Source organism: Panthera pardus, unplaced genomic scaffold, assembly GCF_024362965.1.
Source record: "Panthera pardus isolate Hobbes unplaced genomic scaffold, ASM2436296v1 HiC_scaffold_13, whole genome shotgun sequence".
NCBI lineage: Eukaryota > Metazoa > Chordata > Mammalia > Carnivora > Felidae > Panthera > Panthera pardus.
In genome coordinates, this window is record NW_026526688.1 from 185,060,048 (window position 1) to 185,081,800 (window position 21,753).

The window sequence follows — 21,753 nt, forward strand, 5'->3', positions numbered from 1 at the left end:
CTTTTTACTAATCTTCATATCTTTTTAATTCCTAGGCAAAAAGAACACATGTCCATCAATGTATTAAAGTCTTCTTGGGCACCTGGGTGGCTCAGCTGGTTGAGCGTATACCGTCAGCTCAGGTCATGATCTAGTGGTTTGTGAGTTTGAGCCCCACATTGGGCTCACTACTGTCAGCGCAGAGGGATCCTCTGTCCCTCTGTCTGTGCTCCTCTACAGCTTGTATTCTCAAAAATAAATAAATAATGGGGCGCCTGGATAGCTCGGTTGGTTAGGATTCCAACTTCACTTCAGGTCATGGTCTCACAGTTAGTGGGTTCAAGCCCCTCATCGAATTCTGTGCTGACAGCTCAGAGACTGGAGACTGATTCAGATTCTTTCTCCCTCTCTCTCTGCACCTCCCCTGCTCGTGCTCTGTTTCTGCCTCTCAAAAATAAATAAACTTGATAGATAGATAGATAGATGTATAGATAGATGTATAGATAGATAGATAGATAGATAGATAGATAGATAGATAGATATTAGGGGTGCCCGAGTGGCTCAGTACGTTAAGCATCTGACTTTGGCTCAGGTCATGATCTTACTGTTTGTGAGTTTGAGCCCCATGTCGGGCTCTTTGCTGACAGCTCAGAGGGGGAAGCTGTTTCAGAACTTGTGTCTCCCTCTCTCTCTGCCCCTTCCCCACTCAAGCTTTGTCTCTCTCTCTGTCTCTCAAAAATGAATACAAACATTTAAAAAATTAAAAATAAATAAATATTTTTTTAAATAAATAAATATTTTAAAAAATAAAGTCTTCTTGAACAAAATAATATCGAAGGGGCACCTAGGTGGCTCAGTAGGTGAAGCATCAGACTCTTGACTTCAGCTCAGGTCATGATGTCATCATTTGTGAGTTCGAGCCCCACTCAGCATAGTGACAGCATGGAGTTGGCTTGGGATTCTCTCTCTCCCTCTCTCTCTCTCTCCCTCTCTGCCCCTCCCCTGCTCATGCTCACACTCTCTGTCTCTCTGTCTCTCTCTCAAAATAAACAAACTTAAAAAATATTTTTGGGGGGTCCTGGTTGGCTCAGTTGGTTGGGCACCCAACTTTAGCTCAGGTCATGATCTCACAGTTCGTGAGTTCAAGCCCCGCGTCGGGCTCTGTGCTGACAGCTGAGAGCCTGGAGCCTGCTTCGGATTCTGTGTCACCCTCTTTCTCTGCTCTTCCCGTGCTTGTGCTCTGTCTCTCTCTCTCTGTCTCAAAAATGAATAAACAATAAAAAAAAAATCTCAAAAAAAATGTTTTAATATACATACATTTTTAAAAATACTGAAAATAGTGCATTATGTTGCATCTCTTTGATTAAGAGCTTGGGGAGGGAGATACTTTCTATAATTCTATAATTACTACTTACATTTGTTTTAACAGGAACCTAATTCATTCAATAAACAATTATGAAGCACCTACTGCATGTACCACACACCGTGTTACATAATGAAAAGATAATGAGGCAGAGACACGGTCCCTGCTCTGACAACGTATCAGGTGGTCATTTCTAATACTGTTAATTGTATGAGTAATTGCAGATTAATGCAGTGGTTGCTATAACGAGGGCAGTACAATGTGCTATAGAATATAGGATCACAGAGTATGAAGAGAAGCTTACTTTCTGTGGGAGTTTTTGGGGAGTTCCAAGACATGACATGTCAACTAGATAGTGAGGAAAAGTGAGCATTGGCCAATACCATATTGTCCATTCGTGTATCTACCAGAGTCTTGGTGTTACTCAAAAAGACTGTTTTAGTTAAAAATAACAAAATAAATGAGTGGAACTCATTAAAATCCAGTTCATTAAAAATTGGATCTTATATAGGAGCCGAATTTCATAAACATGAGTGAATTCTTTAGATCGTAGAGATGTGAATTTTTAACCATTCTATGTGATGCAAATACTTTCCCCACCAGCTTTAATATTTTTTCATGGTAAGAAATCCAAAAATCGAAGACAGTTAAATCGGTCATTTCCTGTCTCATTTTTCCTATTGTTTCAGTCTTTCAAAAGCTACCATTTCTGCAGAGATCTTGTAAATGGGGTCCCATTGTGGCCACCACATTTTAATAATCACATGGAATGGCTGAATAGCATCCAAAAATGATGAGAAATGAAAAGTAGTTTTCTGTTTTTTCCCAAGTAAAAATTTAAATAGACCAAAAAGAGAACTTGTGCATTGTCTCCAAGAATAATACAGAGGATGTGAGCAATGATTTTCCATGTCCAATAATTTTGATTGAGAGAAAATGAGTTTACAGTGAAGTAGATACGCTTTGGATGAACACAAGGCAAAATTTACCTACTAGAACAATGGAACAAAATCCCAAACAAGACGAGGACCTCCATTCTCATAGGTTTCCCCAAGAAAATGGAAATCATTTATACCAATGATTTACAAACAGGAGTTCTTATTTGGAGAATCTTGGGGAAAGTAAGGGAAAGGTGGGGGTTTAGCAGAAGGCCAAGGGCATGTGCCTATCAGTTTGTACATAAAGATCTGGAAAAACTGGTTTATCTAGTTGATAGATGGGATGTTGACAGGTGGGGTACTGACTCAGCTGACAGCTCAGTCTCTTCTCAGTATTGGCTGATATTAGTAATTAAAGATCAAGTCACATTCATAAAAAAATAGTAATTTTGGTCACAGCTTTGTGATTTTGTGATCTGTATTAATTCATGTTTGGCTTTGGACAAATAGGCTCACGGTCCCCTCAAATCCAACATAGTCATGAAATTACATAAAAGCAAAGAATCACAAGCATTGAGAATATAATTTTTTTTTTTTAATGAAGGACCAAAAAGTATGTTTTTCTGTGGTTTAGAAATGCTATGCTGGTGGGAAAGTTAGATAAAAATAGTTTAGCACATTCCCAAACTCTCAAATTAACCAAAGTTCTTTTCGTAGGGCAGGCATATTCAGCATATAAATCAATGGCCAAAATCTGGTCTTTAGTGATTTTGAAAACAGACATAAAAATGCATATTTTACATTTTGAAAAGTCTTTAATTGACTCGTAGAGTCATGGCAAAAGGAGATGAGAAAGTTCTTCAGCTGCATAAGATTTTCAATGAGTTCCCTAAGGATGTGGGTGGGTATCTTTGATTTTAAGATTGAGTTGATTAGTAGGAAGGAAATGTGGTGTCAGGCATTAGAACCTCATTTTTATTATCTAGCGTTTATGCAATTCATTTCCTCTCTGAATTAAAAAGAAAAAACAAAACAAAAAACTTTATAAGATGTGGTTAACGAGAGCAGTGTTACATTTCAAGGGCTGGGGCAGCTGGTGGCCAAGCCGGGCCTCACAAGGCTACATTGTGTTGCCAGGGTCACCAGTAACTCCAGTCTATCACATTTGCTCAGACTGGGAGAGAATGACTCACGCTAACAAACTACCAATTCTCTGAGGTCAAGGATGGGGGAGGGAGCACACACATCTGCCTTTCCTTCCTCACCAAATTCTATGAAATCACTGTGGAGGCACTTTTAAGAAGAATAAATCTATAACCATGTGGGGGAAATAACAGGAAGCTTCATTAATGAGCCAGAAATGTGGAATTATTTCTAAAAGGAAAGAAGCAAAAGGAGTTATATTTTTAAAAAATTTTTAAAGAGTTTATTTATTTATTTTTGAGAGAGAGAGACAGTGCAAGTGAGGAAGGGGTGGGGGGGAGGAGGGGAGAGAGAGAGAGAACCCCAAGCATGCTCTGTACCACCAGCACAGAGCTCGATGGGAGGCTCGAACCCACGAACCGGGAGATCATGACCTAAGCCAAAGTCAGACGCTTAACCACTGAGCCACCCAGGTTGCCCCAAAAGGGGTTACATTTAACAGAGAAAAAAAAAAAAAATCCCGCAGAACATCACAGTTCAAAACACATGCAAGATAGGAACTGCAGCATGAAGAGGACTGGTTTGGGGGAGTTTTATGCTCAGACCTAATGCAATTCACTAATTCGTTCTTCTATTCACCAATTACAAGCTAAGCATCTGTCATATGCCAAACACTATTCTAGGCATTTGGGCCGATCAGTAAAAGAAAACCAGATGCCTGCCCTCTTGGAGCGTAGGTTCTAGTGAGATGACACAGACAATAGAAGATAAACCTAACAAACGTCTCAGCATGCCGGGAAAGGATGAGCGCCATGGAAACAAAAAGTAGATGGGGGCAAAGATATTGAATAAGGTGGTCACGGTAGGCCTCTTTGAGAAGGAGCAGAGAGTTAGCTAAGCAGCTACCTAGGGGAAGGGCATTCAAAGCAGAGGGAACAGTGAGTGTGAAGGACCCAGGATGGGAGTGGTGCACCTGTCAAGGTCTAAGGACTTCAAGGAAGCCTAATGGCTAGGGAGAGTAAGCGAGGAGGAGAGTAGAAGATGGCGTTGAGAGGTCACAGGCAGCTGGGTTGTGCAGCCTTTGTACGGACCTTGGGTTTTAATCTCAATGAAATGGGAGCAGTGGCAGGGAGAACAGTGTAGGGGAGAGAGGGAATTCTGAATACACTTTTTTTTTTTTTTTAAGTTTATTCATTTTGAGAGCGAGAGAGAGAGTGCTCAAGCACTGAAGTATGGAAGAGAAGTCTGGGCTGGAGCGATCTATGTGGGGGTTGTTGGCATGCGTATGATGTTTAAAGCCAAGAGACTGAAAAAGATCACTACATGGGACAGTATAGATATGGAAGAGAAAAATGACATTCATTGATTGAAGGAGAAAAAAACCTGATGATCTCTTCTCAACAGATGCCAAAAAAGATTTCATAAACTTTAAACCCTCGTTCCTGATTAAGAAAACAATGGTAACAACAAAAATGTCAGCGGGCTAAAAATATAAAGAAACTTTATTTAAGGGGAAAAAGAAGAGCTCAATATATATGGTGATGAATGAATGGTATAGTATTCTCTAGATGGAGGCCCCTATATATATATATATATATATATATATATATATATATGTATGTATATACGTATATATACATACGTATATATATATACGTATGCGTATATATATATATACGTATGTATATATACGTGTATATATATATACGTATGTATATATACGTATATATGGCTGCTCTTTTTTTTCTCTGCTTGATATTTCTCAAGTTACATACAAAGCAAGACAGCCAATTGTAACAAGTAAAATAGTACCGTGATACATAAAGAATAAGTGAATCACCGTTTCATCCCCATCTCAATCCCCTTTGAGGTAACAAATGTTAACAACCTGGCATTTATCCCTTTACATCTTTTTCATGGCTCATTCAGTATTACAAGCGTTTGTGCAGCCCACAGTTTTAAAGGTTTGCCTGCGAGCGCTTTGTTTTGACAAAACAGAACAGTACCACGCACATTGCAAGCTTTTTAAAATTTAACATTTATGGACACCCTGCAAATATGTAGATATAGATCCAACTTTAGTTTTTTCCCTTAATATATGTCGTATACACACACATACACACTATATATATGTGCGTATATATAACGTATATTAATGTTATTAAAATATTAATAATGTATATTAACGTATATTAATATACGTATATCAACGTATATTAATGTTTGTGTATATATATCTAGATCTAGATATAATGCTACTTATATCTAACCTGCTTGGGATTCTCTCTCCCCTCTCTGTCTGCCCCCGCCCCAGCCCTCGTGCGTGTGCCTATGCAAGCGTGTGTGCATGCACGCTCACTCTCTCTCTCTCTCTCTCTCAAAAATAAAAAAACCAAACTTAAAAAAAAAATTTAGATCAGCTTTTTTTTCTTTTATCCTTCTTACATCTACCCAAATGTCATTCCCCTACCCTCAACCTGGCATAACCCCTGTTAACAACCCTATGTAGAACATTCCACGTTTTTCCCCTAGGCTCACAAAATCATCATCAGAGGAGTTTGTGTACAAATATACACATTTTACACACACACACACATTTTTACATATATACTAGTCGTCACAGGGAGCCATACTGTACACGATTCTCAGCCTTTCTCAACATCTTTTAGAAATGCTTCTAATTCATAGGGAGTAGTTCTAATGCCTTCTTAGTAACTACATAGTATTTTGTGATGCAGATACACAGTTTATTCAACCATTTCCTTATGGGTGCATATTCACTTTGTTTTTAGGTTTTTGCCACTATAATTCTGCAGTGCACAACTTTACATATACCCTTCTGTACTGGTTCTTTTATTTCTACTGGCTACATTCACAGGAGTGCAATCCTTGGATCAAAAGGTATGTGGATTCTTTATTTATATAGATGCCGTGGAGACAGTCTTTTTTTTCTCAAAAGGCAATAACAATTCGCATTTTCACAAGCAATGCATGAGATTGCAGTAGATAATATCACTCTTTTTAACTTTTTTGCCAGTCTGGTGGGTGTAGAGTGATGTCTCATTATTATTTTAATTTTCAGTTCCCGACTGCTGGTGAGTTTGGCTGTCTTTTCATATGTTTATTAGCCATTTGGATTTGCTATTCTGTAAATTGCCTGTTTATGCCTTTTGCCCTTTTTAAAAATTGGAAGGGTTTATCTTTCTCTTATCACTTTGTAAGAATTCGTTGCATTTAACAAATATTAACCCTTTATCTGTTACCTGCATTGCACATAGTGTTCTAAATACATATTTTGACTCTTAACTTTGTTTATGGTATCTTTCACCGTAGAAGAGTGTTTTTAACTTCTATATAATTAAATGTTTCTCTTTCATACTTTCCATGTTTCTGAGTTTAGTTAAAAGGTGCTCTCTGTCCCCTAGATTTGCATGCAGTCACCTAAATGTTCTTGTAAGATTTATTGTTTACACTTAAGTTGTTAATCCACTTGAAATTTATTTTTGGACTTGTGAAATTGGGATACAAGTTCATTTTGTTCTAGATGAACAGCCAGTTACGCCAGCACTGTTTATTAAATAAACCATTCTTTCCCATAGAATTGAAATACTACCTTTGTCACATATTAAATTAAGATATATATTGAGATCTATTTTTGGATCCGCTGTTGTGTTCCACTGATTTGTCTACTCTTATGCCAATACCGGGCTGGTTGTATTACAGTGATTTTTATTATAGCGGCTTTCAGTTGAAGACAATTCTCTCATTATTTATCTTCTTCATAGTTGTCTTTGCTATTCAGGCCTTTATATTTCCCTGTGGATTTTGATATAATCTTATCCAACTCCCTCCACCCCTCAAAAAGATATTGAGATAATAAATGGAATTGTGTTATGTCTATTGAGGGGGAGAATTGATACATTTATTTTTTTTTTAATTTTTTAAATGTTTTTATTTATTTTTGAGAGAGAGAGAGAGAGAGAGCAAGCAGGGGAGGAGCAGAGAGAGAGGGAGACACAAAATCCGAAACAGGCTCCAGGCTCTGAGCTGTCAGCACAGAGCCTGATGCGGGGCTCGAACCCACAAACCGCAAGATCATGACCTGAGTGGAAGTTGGATGCTTAACCGACTGAGCCACCCAGGCGCCCCGAGGATTGATATTTTTAAAATCTGTAACAGTTAAAGTATTTCTTTTTAAAAAAAAATAACGGGGCGCCTGGGTGGCTCAGTCAGATAAGCGTCTGACTTCGGCTCAGGTCATGATCCCACAGTTTGTGGGTTTGGGCCCCGCATCAGGCTCTGTGCTGACAGCTCAGAGCCTGGAGCCTGCTTTGGATTCTGTGTCTCCTTCTCTCTCTCTGCCCCTACCCCACTCATCTTCTGTCTCTCTCTCTTTCTCTCAAAATACATAAATAATGATAAAGAAAGAAAGAAAGAAAATTACCACATTTTAAAAATTAAAAATTTCTCAATAGAATTAAATGTCTAGTCACTGTTTAATTTTCTCCAATTATCTCATGATTTTTCAGTTTGCTTGCTAGACTCAGGAGCAAAATAAAGCCATAAACTGCACTTGGGGGGGTGATTGGTTTTTAATTTTTTTAAATCTGTGGACTCTCCCCCTGCCATATTTGTTCTTGCAATTTATTGAAGAAAATAGATTGTTTAGCAGCATTTTCCTAGGCTGAATTTTGATAATTGCACCTCCTTGGTGTCATTTAATGTATTCCTCTGTCTCCTGTAGTTTCTGTATATTGGTGGTTAGATTTTAGAAGTCTGATCAGACTCAGGTTCGATTTTCTGGCAAATCCTCTGCAGAGAAGGTGGCACAGGATGTCTGATTGCCTCTCTTTGCTGCTCAGCACTTTTCTATCCATTGAGTTGTTAGGGGTCCCATAAGGGGTTATTTTAATTCCATCATTCCTTCTTTATCATTAACTGGAGCAGCTTTAGAAGTTTCTTCTACAAAGATGCCGTGTCCTTTAAACCACCTGGGTACCTGGAGTACAGGTTATGCAGGAAAACAAGATAAAGGATTGATTCCAGAAGAGCTGGTTTCCTGGAATCTTCCAAGGGTGACCCCTGAGTTTTGTTTTCAGTGTGTTTGTTTTGTTAACAACTAATGGGCCTAAAATATTGATGTGTTTCAATTATAGTTATTAATTTTGTTTCAGCAGCCTTTGGGAGCCTCTTCAGGTTGCCTGGCGAGTTCTTTGCACATAGCCCTGGGAATCTTTGCGGTCATATCAGAGGAAAAGAAGCTCAGGTGCTCAGAGCAGGGGGTCTAGACCTGTCCTGGCTGTAGTCCCAGGGACACTGCTGCCTTCTAGAGAAAATGGAATGAGACCACCATCCGGGCATTTGACGTTACCGGGCTTAGTCACTGTTTCTGGACTTTTTCAGTGGACAGAGTAGAAAATGGTGTTTATTTATCAGATTACATGTATCATGAGTTTATATTAATAGCTTTTGTTTTTTGAGAGAGAGAGCAAGTGGGCAAAGGCAGAGAGAAGAGAGAGAGAGAGAGAGAGAGAGAGAGAGAGAGAGAGAGAGAGAGAGAATCCCACGAAGGGCAGAAAGAGAGGGAGGGAGGGGACACCTGGGAGGCTCAGTCAGTTAAGCGTCCAACTTGGGCTCAGGTCATGATCTCATAAGTTGTGGTTCAAGCCCTGTGTCAGGCTCTGTGCTGACAGCTAGCCTGAAACCTACTTTGGATTATGTCTCCTTCTCTGCCCCTGCCCAACTTGCTCTCTGTGTCTCTCTCTTTCTATCTCAAAAATAAATAAACATTAAAAAATATTTGGGGGGGGGGGGGGCGCCTGGGTGGCTCAGTTGGTTAAGCGTAGGACTTCGGCTCAGGTCATGATCTCAGGGTTTGTGAGTTCGAGCCCTGCATCAGGCCCTGTGCTAACAACTCAGAGCCTGGAGCCTGCTTTGGATTCTGTGCCTCCCTCTCTCTCTCTTCCCCTCCCCCCCTCGTGCTCTATCTCTGTCTCTCAAAAATAAATAAACGTTTAAAAAGTTAAAAAAAAATTTTTTTTTAAAGAGAGAGAGAGAGAGAGAGAGAGAGAGAAGCAGGGCTCACCCAAAGTGGGGCTCGAACTCACAAACCCTGAGATCATGACCTGAGCCGAAGTCAGATGCTTAACCGACTGAGCCACCCAGCCACCCTATTAACAGTTTCAATTCAAATTAAAGACTACAAGATTTTTACTTAACTAATTGATCTCCTTTTTTCCATACTGAAAAAATTTGGTTGTTAACAATCCCAGAAGATTGTTTATTTGAGGCCACTCTGCATACACTACAGTCTCAAAATAACCATCTCCATGCTACCTCTGAATTTTTTTTTAATGTTTATTTATTTTTGAGGGACAGAGAGAGACAGAGCACAAGTCGGGGAGGGGCAGAGAGAGAAAGGGAGACACAGAATCTGAAGCAGGCTCCAGGCTCTGAACTGTCCACACAGAGCCGGACCTGGGACTCGAACCCACGAACTGTGAGATCATGACCTGAGCCGAAGTCGGACGCTCAGCTGACTGAGCCACCCAGGCACCCCCACACTACCTTTAAAACACAAGATTTCTGAAAGCAGCTAAAGATAGTTTTTGCAATACTTTTCTTGCCCTTAGGGCATATCTCACTAGGGACAGGCTATCAAATTACTGTGCTTTAAAAATCACTTTATGTAGGTTCTCTCTGTATAGTTGTGCCACCAACCTGATTCCAGGTGGGTTGGGTTCATTTGGTTACTTTCAGTTTTCAGAGGTTGCTTGTTAAAAATTTAAATTGGATGTGTAACTATGTAAAAGATAAATGGTTTTAAAGTCACATCTAAAAGCAAGACATATTCAGAAAAGTCCAGCTTCTGTGCCTGCTTATTCACTCTTTCCCCTAACAGGAAGTCATTTAAAACTGCTATGACGGCTAATTAACTTTCCAATTTTAAATGTAAGTAGATTTATGCACCTGAGTACATATACTAGTATGTGTGTATGTGTGTTGTATATCTCCCCTTTCTTCAGTGGTAGAGAATTGTATATACTGCTCTCTACCTTGTTTCATTTAACAAACTGTCTAGGGAGAGATCACGCTTTCTCCCTGATGTTGAGAATTTTAATATTATCATCCAGTGGAGTTCCTATTTTTTCTTGCTTATCAGTCTTGAATTGGCCAGCATGCCCTCGATTAGGTTTTCAAATGCACCCTTCAGTCATATCATACATCCTCCCTTTCTAATCCATCGACAGCATCCAGCAGGTAAGATGTGTTATTTTATGATATTATCTTTTCCCATCCAAGGGCAAGGTATATGTAAGTGTAAGTGTATCAGTTATATCTCATATTAATATATAAATTTAATTTTAGGAATGCAAGCTGGTTCCTGGAAAACAGTGTGGAGGTTCCTCAATAAAACTAAAAATAGAACTACCCTACGACCCAGCAATTTCACTACTAGGCATTTATCCAAGGGATGCAGGTGTGCTGTTTCGAAGGGACACATGCACCCCCATATTTATAGCAGCACTATCAACAATAGCCAAAGTATGGAAAGAGCCCAAATGTCCATCGATGGATGAATGGATAAAAAAGATGTGGTATATATATTCAATGGAGTATTACTTGGCAATCAAAAAGAAGGAAATCCTGGCATTTACAACTACGTGGATGGAACTGGAGGGTATTATGCTAAGTGAAATTAGTTGGAGAAAGACAAAAATCATATGACTTCACTCATATGAGGACTTGAAGAGACAAAACAGATGAACATAAGGGAAGGGAAACAAAAATAATATAAAAATAGGGAGGGGGACAAAGTAGAAGAGACTCATAAATATGGAGAACAAACTGAGGGTTACTGGAGGGGTTGTGGGAGGGGGGATGGGCTAAATGGGTAAGGGGCACTAAGGAATCCAATCCTGGAATCATTGTTGCACTATATGCTAACTAATTTGGATGTAAATTAAAAAAAATAAAATAAAATAATATATATATATGAATTTAATTCAATCCCAATTCAAATCTTAACTTGACTTTTTTTTCACTTTACATTTTTATGTAAATGTCCCTCACAAGTGGGGGAGAGGCAGAGATAGAGGGCAAGAGAGCATCCCAAGCAGGCCTCATGCCCAGTGCAGAGCCCGATTCAGGGCTTGATCTCATGAGTTGTGAGATCATGACCTGAGATGAAATCAAGAGTTGGATGCTCAACTCACTGAGCCACCCAGGTGCCCGCCCCCCCCACAGGACTTTTTAAGGGAACTTAGTAAGCTAGTTATACAATTCATAGGAAAGACAAAGGGACCCAAATGGCCAAGAATTTTTTGAAAAGAAGAAAAATGAGAGAAGACTTTCCCTGCCAGATATTGGAGCATATGCTGAGAGGCTACAGTGTGGACATAGTCTACTAACATCTGCTCTTGGCCATAATGAAACAACCAGCATCCAGATTTAACTTCCTCCCAACACAACGAAATTACTAGACAAAACATACAGAAGAATGGTTTCAGCCATTGGTCAACAGGCAGCACAGAGAAGGAAAACAAACAAGGTGAACCCTAAGATTGCCCAAGCCTACTGCCCACAGAGAATTTCTCAGCTGAAGTTCAGGGAGGAGCATCCAACCAGAGTGACCTCTGACCTGAGCACAGAATCAGTGTCTGAAGAGGTCAAGGCAGCTAGAATGTGTGGGTCACACCAGAGAGGAAAGAGCCACGTGGAGAGAGCTCTGAAGACCTATAGAGGGTTCCCTTTGAGTGTTTCAGCCTGGCACTCATCAGTACATGTGTATCTTACTGAAATCCAGTTGCTGTGACAAAATACCATAGGCTGGGTGGCTTAAACAATGAACATTTATTCTGCATAGTTCTGAAGGCTGGAAGTCCAAGATCAGAGTACCTGGTCAAGTTCTTGGTGAGGGGGCCCTCTTCTTGGTCATACCCTTAGGTGGTCTTGCTTGGTGCTGCTTGTAGATAGGAAAACATCCTGTGTTTCCTCTTTTTAGAAGGGTGTCAATCCCATCATGTGAGTCTCACCCTCATGACCTCATCTAGCCCTAATTACCTCCTAAAGACCTCACCTTCAAATGCCATCTTGTTGGGGTTAGGGTTTTGATGTATGGCTTTGGCGGATTCAAACATTCAGGCCACAGCAATGTATATGAGAAGACCACATGTAAGTGAGAGACCACCAGAAAGGATCACACAGAACAGTCCCCACAACCAGCTTTATCAAGGTAAAGACCCTTCAGGACCTAACTATCAAAGCATAATAAAAGCAAGCTTTGAAAGGATCAGATTCCTTCGCAATATCTTAACTGTGTCCTAAGACAAAGCCTGAAAATATTTAAAGGGACAAAAAATACCCCGTGTTGAACAAGACAAAATTCATAGTATTTGCATCTAATGAAAGTTTACCAGACGTGCAAAGAAACAGAATAATATAACTCATGATGATGAGAAAAAGAATCAATAAAACAGACCCAGAAATAATACACATGATAAAACTAGTAGGCAATGGCATTAAAAGAATAATCCCGTTTAAGAAGGTGGAGAAAAGGGGCGCCTGGGTGGCTCAGTCGGTTAAGCGGCTGACTTCGGCTCAGGTCATGATCTCACGGTCCGTGAGTTCGAGCCCCACGTCGGGCTCTGTGCTGCCAGCTCAGAGCCTGGAGCCTGTTTCAGATTCTGTGTCTCCCTCTCTCTGACCCTCCCCTATTCATGCTCTGTCTCTCCCTGTCTCAAAAATAAATAAAGTGTTAAAAAAATTAAAAACAAAAAAAGAAGGTGGAGAAAGGCATGAATGTGTTAAGAAGGAGCACAGAAGATATAGGAAAGACCCACATGAAATTTCTAGTGACTGAGGTTTTGAAGACTGAGCCATTCAGTGAATTGGCCTTTGGTGAATTTTGGCTTTTAGAAAATTGGCTTTTGGGGAACTGACCACAGCTCAGACCTGTGACTGACAGCGGGCTAATCTCTTCGCTCTTGGAATGGAAGTAGCACGGCTGGGTAACTGTAGGCATTCCTCCTCTTGGTGGAGAAATGGGGGCAAGAGCAGTGTGGGTGTTCTTCTTGGCCATTTACAGGAGGAGTAGAGGAAGGGAACAGACTCCATTGGTGGGCAGGCAGATCCAAGAGAACAAGAACCAAAATTCTGGGTCACACAGAGACGCATTAATCCCACCCAACTTTTAGATTGCCTAAAAAGTGTGTAAAGCTGGGAGTGGAAGGAGAAACTGTCCCCATCACTAAGCTCTAAGCACCACCAGCTTGTGGTGATGTGGCTGCTGTTCTCATTTCTCAGTCTAGTGGGCCTGATTCCTTATTTTCTTCTCCTTCCTGTTTTCTTTCTAGGCTTCCATTCATCTTACTTGCCTCTCAAATAATCCCATACCTGTATGGGGCTGGTAACAAGGTGCTACCCTGAGCTTTCTGCTGCTGTGTTTATAAAGTTGACATGAGAGGGGGAGACTCTGGTACAAAATACTAGAGCCTAGAGCACGGTCTCCCTTAGACTCAGGGAACGAGGGCTCAAGCCCTGAATGGCCCAGATCTTATGATTGTTCTTATGACCCCCTGAGTCCTGGGCCACTCAGGGATCCACTGGGGGTCTTTTCGAGCCAGTATTCACCCACTTGGTCAGTTGTCTAGAGGGCCAAGGGAATGTGGCCATTTGGAGTCCCTATCCCTGGGAACCTGGACAGGAGGCATAACAATGGGGCTGGGATGTCCATGAAGGGAAGGGAGAGAAGGTGTGCTTACCACAGGCCAGGAACATTCATTTGTATCCTTGATCCAGATCCCTTAAATGTTGGCAGTAGGCCTGTTTGCCAGTCCTGAGGCGGTCTGAGTTCTTGCTGGTGGAACTCAATATTATTTTTTACCGGCTTGAACACTTTCTCTGGGGCCTGGATATTGTATCAAAACTCATGGCTTTACCTATCCCTCTGTGTCATATTTTTTCATCTCTCATTCACTCAACCCCTTTGTCCGGGCTTTTATCCCCACCATTTTTCAGAAACAGCTCATATAAAGGTCATCAATGGGCTCCATCGTTCCAAAGCCAGTGGTCAGATATCTGTGCCATCTTATTTCAATGTTCATTTTCTACTGTCACTGTAACGCATTATTACACACTTAGCAGCTTAAAGCCACAGAATTTATCTTCTAGTTCTATGTGACAGAAGTTTGACAGGGGACTCACCAGGCTAGAATAAAGGTGTCAGCAGGACTGCATTCCTTCCTGGAGGCCCTAGGGAAGAATCTGTTCCTTTGTTTATTCAGAATATTTGCAGAGTTCAGTTTCTTGTGGTCATAGAACTGTTTGGTTTGCAGGCTATCAGCTAAGGGTTGTTCTCAGTTTGTGGAGGTCACATTCATTCCTTCGCTCATTGCCCCCTTCCTCCATCTCCAAAGCCAGCAACAGAGGGTTGGCTCCCTCCCATGCTTTGAATCTCTCCTTCCTCTTCTTTCATCACATCAATCTGACTGACTGTTCTGCCTTCCTCTTCCATTTTTAAAGCCTTTTTGATTACCTTGGGATTGCCAGCATAATCCAGGATAATCTCCCTATCTTAAAGTCTGTGAGCTTAATTTCATCTGCAAAGTATCTTTTGCCACATGATGTAATAGATATAGGCGAAACATCCAGAGAATGAAAATCATAGAGCCAAAGTCCTGCCTACCTTACTGGGCTTCCTAGAAACATGGAATGTTTTCTTCTCGAGATGTTTACTATTCTTATTTTAAGGGGCCTGTTTTTGATGGCTGGTTCTCCTCCGTTGCCTTCTCTGGCAGATGAAAGGACACCAGGAGGATTCCAGGGCCCGGTTCTTACTCATGGAGGAATGATCTCACCTAGTTCCATGTTTTCAAATAACATCTCTATGCTGATGACGCCTAGGTTTATATCCCCAGCTCTAAGGTTTAGTTGTAGGCTTAGCTGCCTCCTTGATATCTCCACTTGGAAGTCTGATAAGCATCTCAAACTCAGCACAACCAAAATAGAACACTTTAAAAGTTTGTTAATGTTTATTTACTTAGTTTTGAGAGGGAGAAAGAGTGTGAGTGGGGCAAGGCAAAGAGAGAAGGGGACAGAGAATCCCAAGCAGGCTCCATGCTGTCAGCGTAGAGCCCAGCATGGGGCTTGAACCCATGAACAATGATGAGATCATGACTTGCGCCGAAATCAAGAGCCAGACACTCAACTGACTGAGCCACCCAGGTGCCCCTCAAAATAGAGCTCTTAATTGATTCCCTCTGACTCCCCATCACAATCCTACCCACCTTAATAAACAGTTCCACCATAAACCCAGTTGATCAGATGTCCCATATTCTTCTTTCTTTCTCCTTTCTCAACCTTCTGTTGAGACAACCCATTAGCATGTCCTGTTGGCTCTTCCTCAAGAAGAGAACCCAAATCCAACTATATCTTGCCTGCTTTTGCCATCATCTGGGTCTAGTCACCATCACTTGTCACCTGGGCTACTTCAGCAGCTTCGGTACGAGTCTCCCTGCTCCCATTTTTGCCTTTTTCCCCATAGTTGATTCTCCAATGGTAAATGGTAGCTAAAGTGACTTATTAAAAAGTAGAACAGAAATAGGCTGGAATACATGCAAACTCCTCACCATGACCCATGGGCCCTACACAATCTGGCCCCTGCTTATCTCAGTGAGCTCATCTCAGCCCAGTCTCTCTTGTTCACCACCTCCATCCACACTGGTCTTTTCCTATTGTTAACACACTCATAATAATTTCCTTCCTTACACTTCTTTGTCTGGAATATTCTTTTCCAGTTCCTAAAAAGGCTGAGTCCCTCTTGCTTGGGCAAGTGCAACTTCTAAGAGGAGTCTTTCCTAGCTACCTTCTCAATATACTCCCTTGTAGCATTTTCAGTCATTCTCTATCGTACTATCCTGTATTATTTTCCTCACAATACTCATCAATGTCTGAAATTATCCCATCAATTTATTGCTTATTGTTTATTGTTCTCCACTGGAATATAAGTGTCTCAAAGGCAGGAATCTTTTCTATTTTGTTTATCACCATAGCCTTAGCATCTAGAACAGTTCTTGACATATAGTTGTCACTGAGGAAATGTATGTTGAATGAATGAATGAATGAATGAATATATGAAACTTTCAAACTTTCTGACAAGTCATCTAGAATGTGTTTGGAGGTTGTTTATATTGAAAATAAGGAAACCAACTCTAATATCTTAAATTGGGTTTCCTGGGAAGCAGATACTGACATTGAGATGAGCACGTAGGAAATGTATAAGAGAGTGCTCCAGGGATCAAAACAAGTGGAAGGGAAGGGAAGAGAGTAGGATTGGACAGAGAGAAAAGTGTGGCTGTGAGAGTCCCCCAAAAGGCTGACGTCAATCCCAGTGGGAACTCCAAAGCTAGGATAGCTCTTCCAATTGGGTCCAGTTTACAGTGGGTGGGACCGAGACTTACATTCCCATAATAGTAGGTCATTAGACATAGGCTGCCCCGGTGAGGAGGGGTGCAGACACCAGCACTGCAATAGGTCTCAATGCTGCAATGAATCCTCATTGCCTCCTTCCTCTACTGCCCATCTACTTTACCCTCACTCTCAGGCAGCATCTTGGGTGCTCCCGATGGCTTACCTGGTAATAAAACTCAGGCCTTCAAATCTTAAGGGTCTGAGTCCCTGGTCATTATGCCATTCTCAGGCTATAGCTACTGCATTTGTATATTTATTATCAAATTTAGAAAACAGAGTATCTAGAGGCGCTCAAATGAATCACCTGAGTGGAAAACATATTCTTCTTTATGTAGCAGCAGCCTTATCTCCTTCTGGTGACCAAAGCCAATTACTTCTGCCAGGATGGTGATTCCTCTTCCTGCCTTCTGGTCCCTTGGCATGAAGAGCTTAGAGAGCCCAGTTGACGGTCATGGTAGGAGTATTCCCTTTTAGGAACCAGGACCCTTAATTATTCAGAATCCAGACTTTCAGGAATGGAAAGTACAAATTCTCAGAATGAATCATTAGAAGTGAAGGAAAGTGGAGATACTCTTTCTCCCAACTTCTGACTTCCAAATCTATGTATTCTACCTATTGGGGAAACAGCACCATATAAAAGTCATTTATTTAGTGGGGTTTTTGTTTGTTTGTTAGAGAGAGAGACAGAGACAGAACACAGAAAGACAGAGAGAGAGAGAGAGAGAGAGAGAGAGAGAGAGAGAGAGAGAGAGAATCCCAAGCAGGCTCCACACTCAGCACTGAGCCAAAATTAAGAGTAGGATGTCCACGGGCGCCTGGGTGGCTCAGTTAAGCGTCTGACTTCGGCCCAGGTCATGTTCTCATGGGTTCTTGAGTTCAAACCCCACATCAGGCTCTGTGCTGACAGCTCAGAGCCTGGAGCCTGCTTCTGATTCTATGTCTCCCTCTCCCTCTGCCCCTCCCCTACTCTCGCTCTCTCTCTCTGTCAAAAATAAATAAAATTAAGTTAAATTAAAAAAAAAAGAGTAGGATGCCCAACTGACTGAGCCACCCAGACGCCCCCAAAGTCATTTATTTAGGATGTGCATCGCATTATGGTGGATGGCATGCCATCTTCATAAGATGTTGTCTCTGAGCCAGTTATCCCATCATACTCATCACTTCTGGGTATTGCACCATGTGATAGGAACAGTGTACCTCCTGGTTATGTGTCTGTTCCAGCATTTCCTTTAATGTTAAGTAGGTCCCTTTGTCTGACACAATAGTATGTGGAATCTCATAATGGGGGATTAAATATTCCATATGCTCGTGGATAATGGTACTGGCTGAGGATCTGTGGATAGAGAAAGCAAACCCATACCTATTCTTGTCCAATGTGTTTATTCTTCGCAAAATGAATGGCTACCCCTTCCAGGGTATCCAAAGTAATTAACCTGTTATCAAGCGGTTGCTTGGGCTCTTGGAGAAGTTGTACCATGCTGGGCCTTCAGTGCTGGTTTCTTTTATGAAAAGGTTGGACATTCAGTCGCTGCAACAGTTAGATCAGCCTTGTTACGTGGGACCCAGGCTGTTGCATCCACATATAGCTTCCATCCCTGCTACCATGACAATTTCATTCATTTGCCCATCAAGCAAGCAATGGAGTGGCTGATGACAGAGGGCCTATCACCGGATGATATGTGGTTTATTAGTGCCTCTTCTATGATGGATGTTCTCTGATATGCATTAGCATATGAAATAAAGGTCTTCGCACTCTGCGCCCACTTCAACTGCATGGCTTTACCCTAATCCTCACTGTCTACCATTGTCCCCCCAGTTTTCCAAGCTCTCTGCTTCCAGACCCCTGACCAGATGGTCAAGCTATCCAGCATTGCCCACGAATCCCTGTGTTCTCATTTCTTCGCAGGCAAAGTGGCTGACTGAGTGCGACGACATCTCCTTACCGCTAATCTTTCAGGACCATGCTGAGTGAGGCGGCAGTGCAGCCTCTGTTCATTTCCAGCTTTCACCAACAAACCCAATCGAGCCATTTGTGAATCTGTCTCAGGCTTTTCCCTCTTGCATCACCTGATCATTGAGAGGGGAGATGAGCGGCGGTGTCCCGGTAAATGTGTAACAACCAGCTTACTGAAAAAAAGGAAAAAAATATGTGATTTGCAGCATTGGCTCACTTTCGTGGGAGAAATACTTCTACTGTGGTCGGTTTCCAACTATCCACGGGATGTCAGCGGGATGGCAACATTCCTGAAAATTTAACAATGAGCTCGCGCGAGCTGGTACGAACTGGCCGCAGCATACCATTACAGCTGAGGGAGGGGTGGTGTAGACCGGGGGCGGATGATTGAGCTACATGCCCGCTTCCCGCTCTGGCAGTTTTGTGCTTCCTGGTTTTATTGACGTCCAGTCCTAAAGGTTCCTCTTCCACCTGGGCCCATCCCACTCTATGGTTTGGAGAAAGTCATAGAACCTGGCTCACGAGGAGCAGTTCTAGCGTCATGGTCACTTGATGTTCTATGACAAGGTACCTGCCTCGGTTGGGGCCTGATAGTGCTCCCAAAGCTGTTTTGTGAAAGGTGTTCAACTCTCTGTCGTAGTTGATAGGGTTTTGATCCAGAATCCTATGGATCCACATTGTGATTCTCCAATTGTAGTTACGTAAAATCCACGTGACGTCTCTTTCCGTCACTGATATCCCTAACGTCATAGGATCTGCTGAGCGGTATGGCCCAGAAGGCTAGCTGTTTGCCCTCCAGCCTGGACCCGTGGCAGAGTCCTTTCCAGCTGTGTGACACAGGCTCCAGGCTCTGAGCTATCAGCACAGAGCCCAACACGGGGCTTGAACTTGTAAACCACGAGATCATGACCCGAGCTAAAGTCGGATGCTTAACCGACTGAGCCACCCAGGTGCCCCGGAGTATATTGCTTTTAGAACTTGAAGAGACCAACCTGGCAGGCATTGTGCATGATGGCGAGGAGGGGATGTCCCCGCATAGCGAAGATCACTAGACTCTAAAAAATTACTTATGGGGCAGGCTCCTGAATCTTTTAAGGTTTGCCTCCCTCAAGAGTGCGTGTGAATTACCAAGGCCTCCAAACTCCCAGCCACTCATTTATTTGGTCTCGCTAGTATGATGGCACCAATTTCCCAGACCAGTGTGATATTCTGTGGGAGGTCCAGCTGGTTCATGTCTCCTTAGGCTCTGTTATAACAGAGGACGGCAGAGTTAACACAGCACTGGGGCAAGTCTATAAATGGAAACTGTTGCGTACTCCAAAGGAATGTGAATTCTGATTCTTGTTTTGATAGGGATAGAAAAAGGGTGGATTTGCCAGATCACTGCCACATGTCACATACCTGAGTCCATGCTAATCTGCTCTGGCAGAGGTAACACACCTGACACAGCAGCTGCCATTGGGGACGCTATTAATTAGGTTTGAGATAGTCAATTGCCATTTTCCAGAATCTGGCTGGATTTTGCAGCATCCAGACCAGTAAATTAAATGGGGGTATGATGCAGACTCCCACCCATCCATCTTTCAGATCTTTAAGGGAAGCAACAATTTTTACCTTCTTTCTCTCGTTTCTTTTTAATGTGGCAAAATATATACAACATGATGGTTGCCATTTTAACCATGAAGTATATGGTTCGGTGGTATTAAGTGTGTTCACATTGTTGTGCATATACTCATCTCTAGAAAGGTTTCGTGTTTCAAATGGAAACTCTGTACTCATTAAACAAGAAATTCCCATTTCTACCTCTCCCCAGCCCCTGACAACCACCATTTTACTTTCTGTCTCTATGAACTTGACCACTCTAGGCACCTCACATGAGTGGAATCATATAGTACATGTCCTTTGGAGCGGGGAGGGGCAGGGGGAGAGGGAGAGAGAGAATCTTAAGCAGGCTCTATGCCTAGCACGGAGGGGGCCTGATGCGGGGCTCGACGCGGGGCTCGACGCGGGGCTCCATCTCACAGCCATGAGATCACGACCTGAGCTGAAATCAAGAGTCATTAACCAACTGAGCTACTCCATTTTACATTCTCAACAGCAGTGCACAAGGTTTCCAGTTTCTTCACATCCTTGCCAATATTTGTTTTATTTGTCATAGTAGCCATCCTAATGGGTGTAAAAGTGGCTTCCCATTGTGTGTTTTTTTTTTCTTTTAACGTTTTATTTATTTATTTTGAGAGAGACAGAGACAGCATGAGTAGGGGAGGGGCAGAGAGAGAGAGAGGGAGAGAGAGAATCCCAAGCAGGTTCCTAGCTGCCAGCACAGAGCCCAACGTGGGCCTTGAATTCACAAAACCACAAGATCATGACCTGAGCTGAAACCAAGAGTCGGACACTTGGTGTCTCTCCCAGGTGACCCTCCCATTGTGGTATGAATTTACATTTCCCTAATGACTAGTGATGTTGAGCATCTTTACATGTACTTATCGGTCATCTGTGTATCTACTTTGGAGAAATGTCTATTAAAATCCTTTCCCCATTTTCGGGGCGCCTGGGTGGCTCAGTCGGTTAAGCGTCCGACTTCAGCTCAGGTCACGATCTCGCGGTCCGTGAGTTCAAGCTCTGCGTCGGGCTCTGGGCTGATGGCTCAGAGCCTGGAGCCTGCTTCCGATTCTGTGTCTCGCTCTCTCTGCCCCTCCCCCGTTCATGCTCTGTCTCTCTCTGTCTCAAAAATAAATAAAACGTTAAAAAAAAAATTTTAAATCCTTTCCCCATTTTCAAAAAAGTGTTTATTTTTGAGAAAGGGAGGGGGAGGGGCAGAGGCTATGAAGTAGATTCCCTGCAAACAGGAATAAGCCCACCTCGGGGCTCAAACTCTCGAACTGTGACATCATGACCCAAGCCGAAGTCGGAAGCTCAACTGACTGAGTCACCCAGGTTCTCCTGAATCCTTTATTTATTTTTAA

At 42.2% G+C, this 21,753-nt stretch overlaps 1 long non-coding RNA gene across 3 annotated transcripts in view; it reads right to left on the bottom strand.

The window, feature by feature from the left end:
- The window catches only part of LOC109269599 (uncharacterized), a 55,502-nt gene that overhangs the window by 28,002 nt on the left and 5,747 nt on the right, over window positions 1–21,753 (bottom strand). For 2 of the 3 annotated variants that reach the window (XR_002081162.2, XR_008421823.1), the window contains exon 2: window positions 18,777–18,960. This is a non-coding gene — a long non-coding RNA (uncharacterized LOC109269599). Of the gene's footprint in view, window positions 1–17,899; window positions 18,333–18,776; window positions 18,961–21,753 lie in introns of those variants that run through there. The other variant, XR_002081161.2, reaches the window with a different exon arrangement.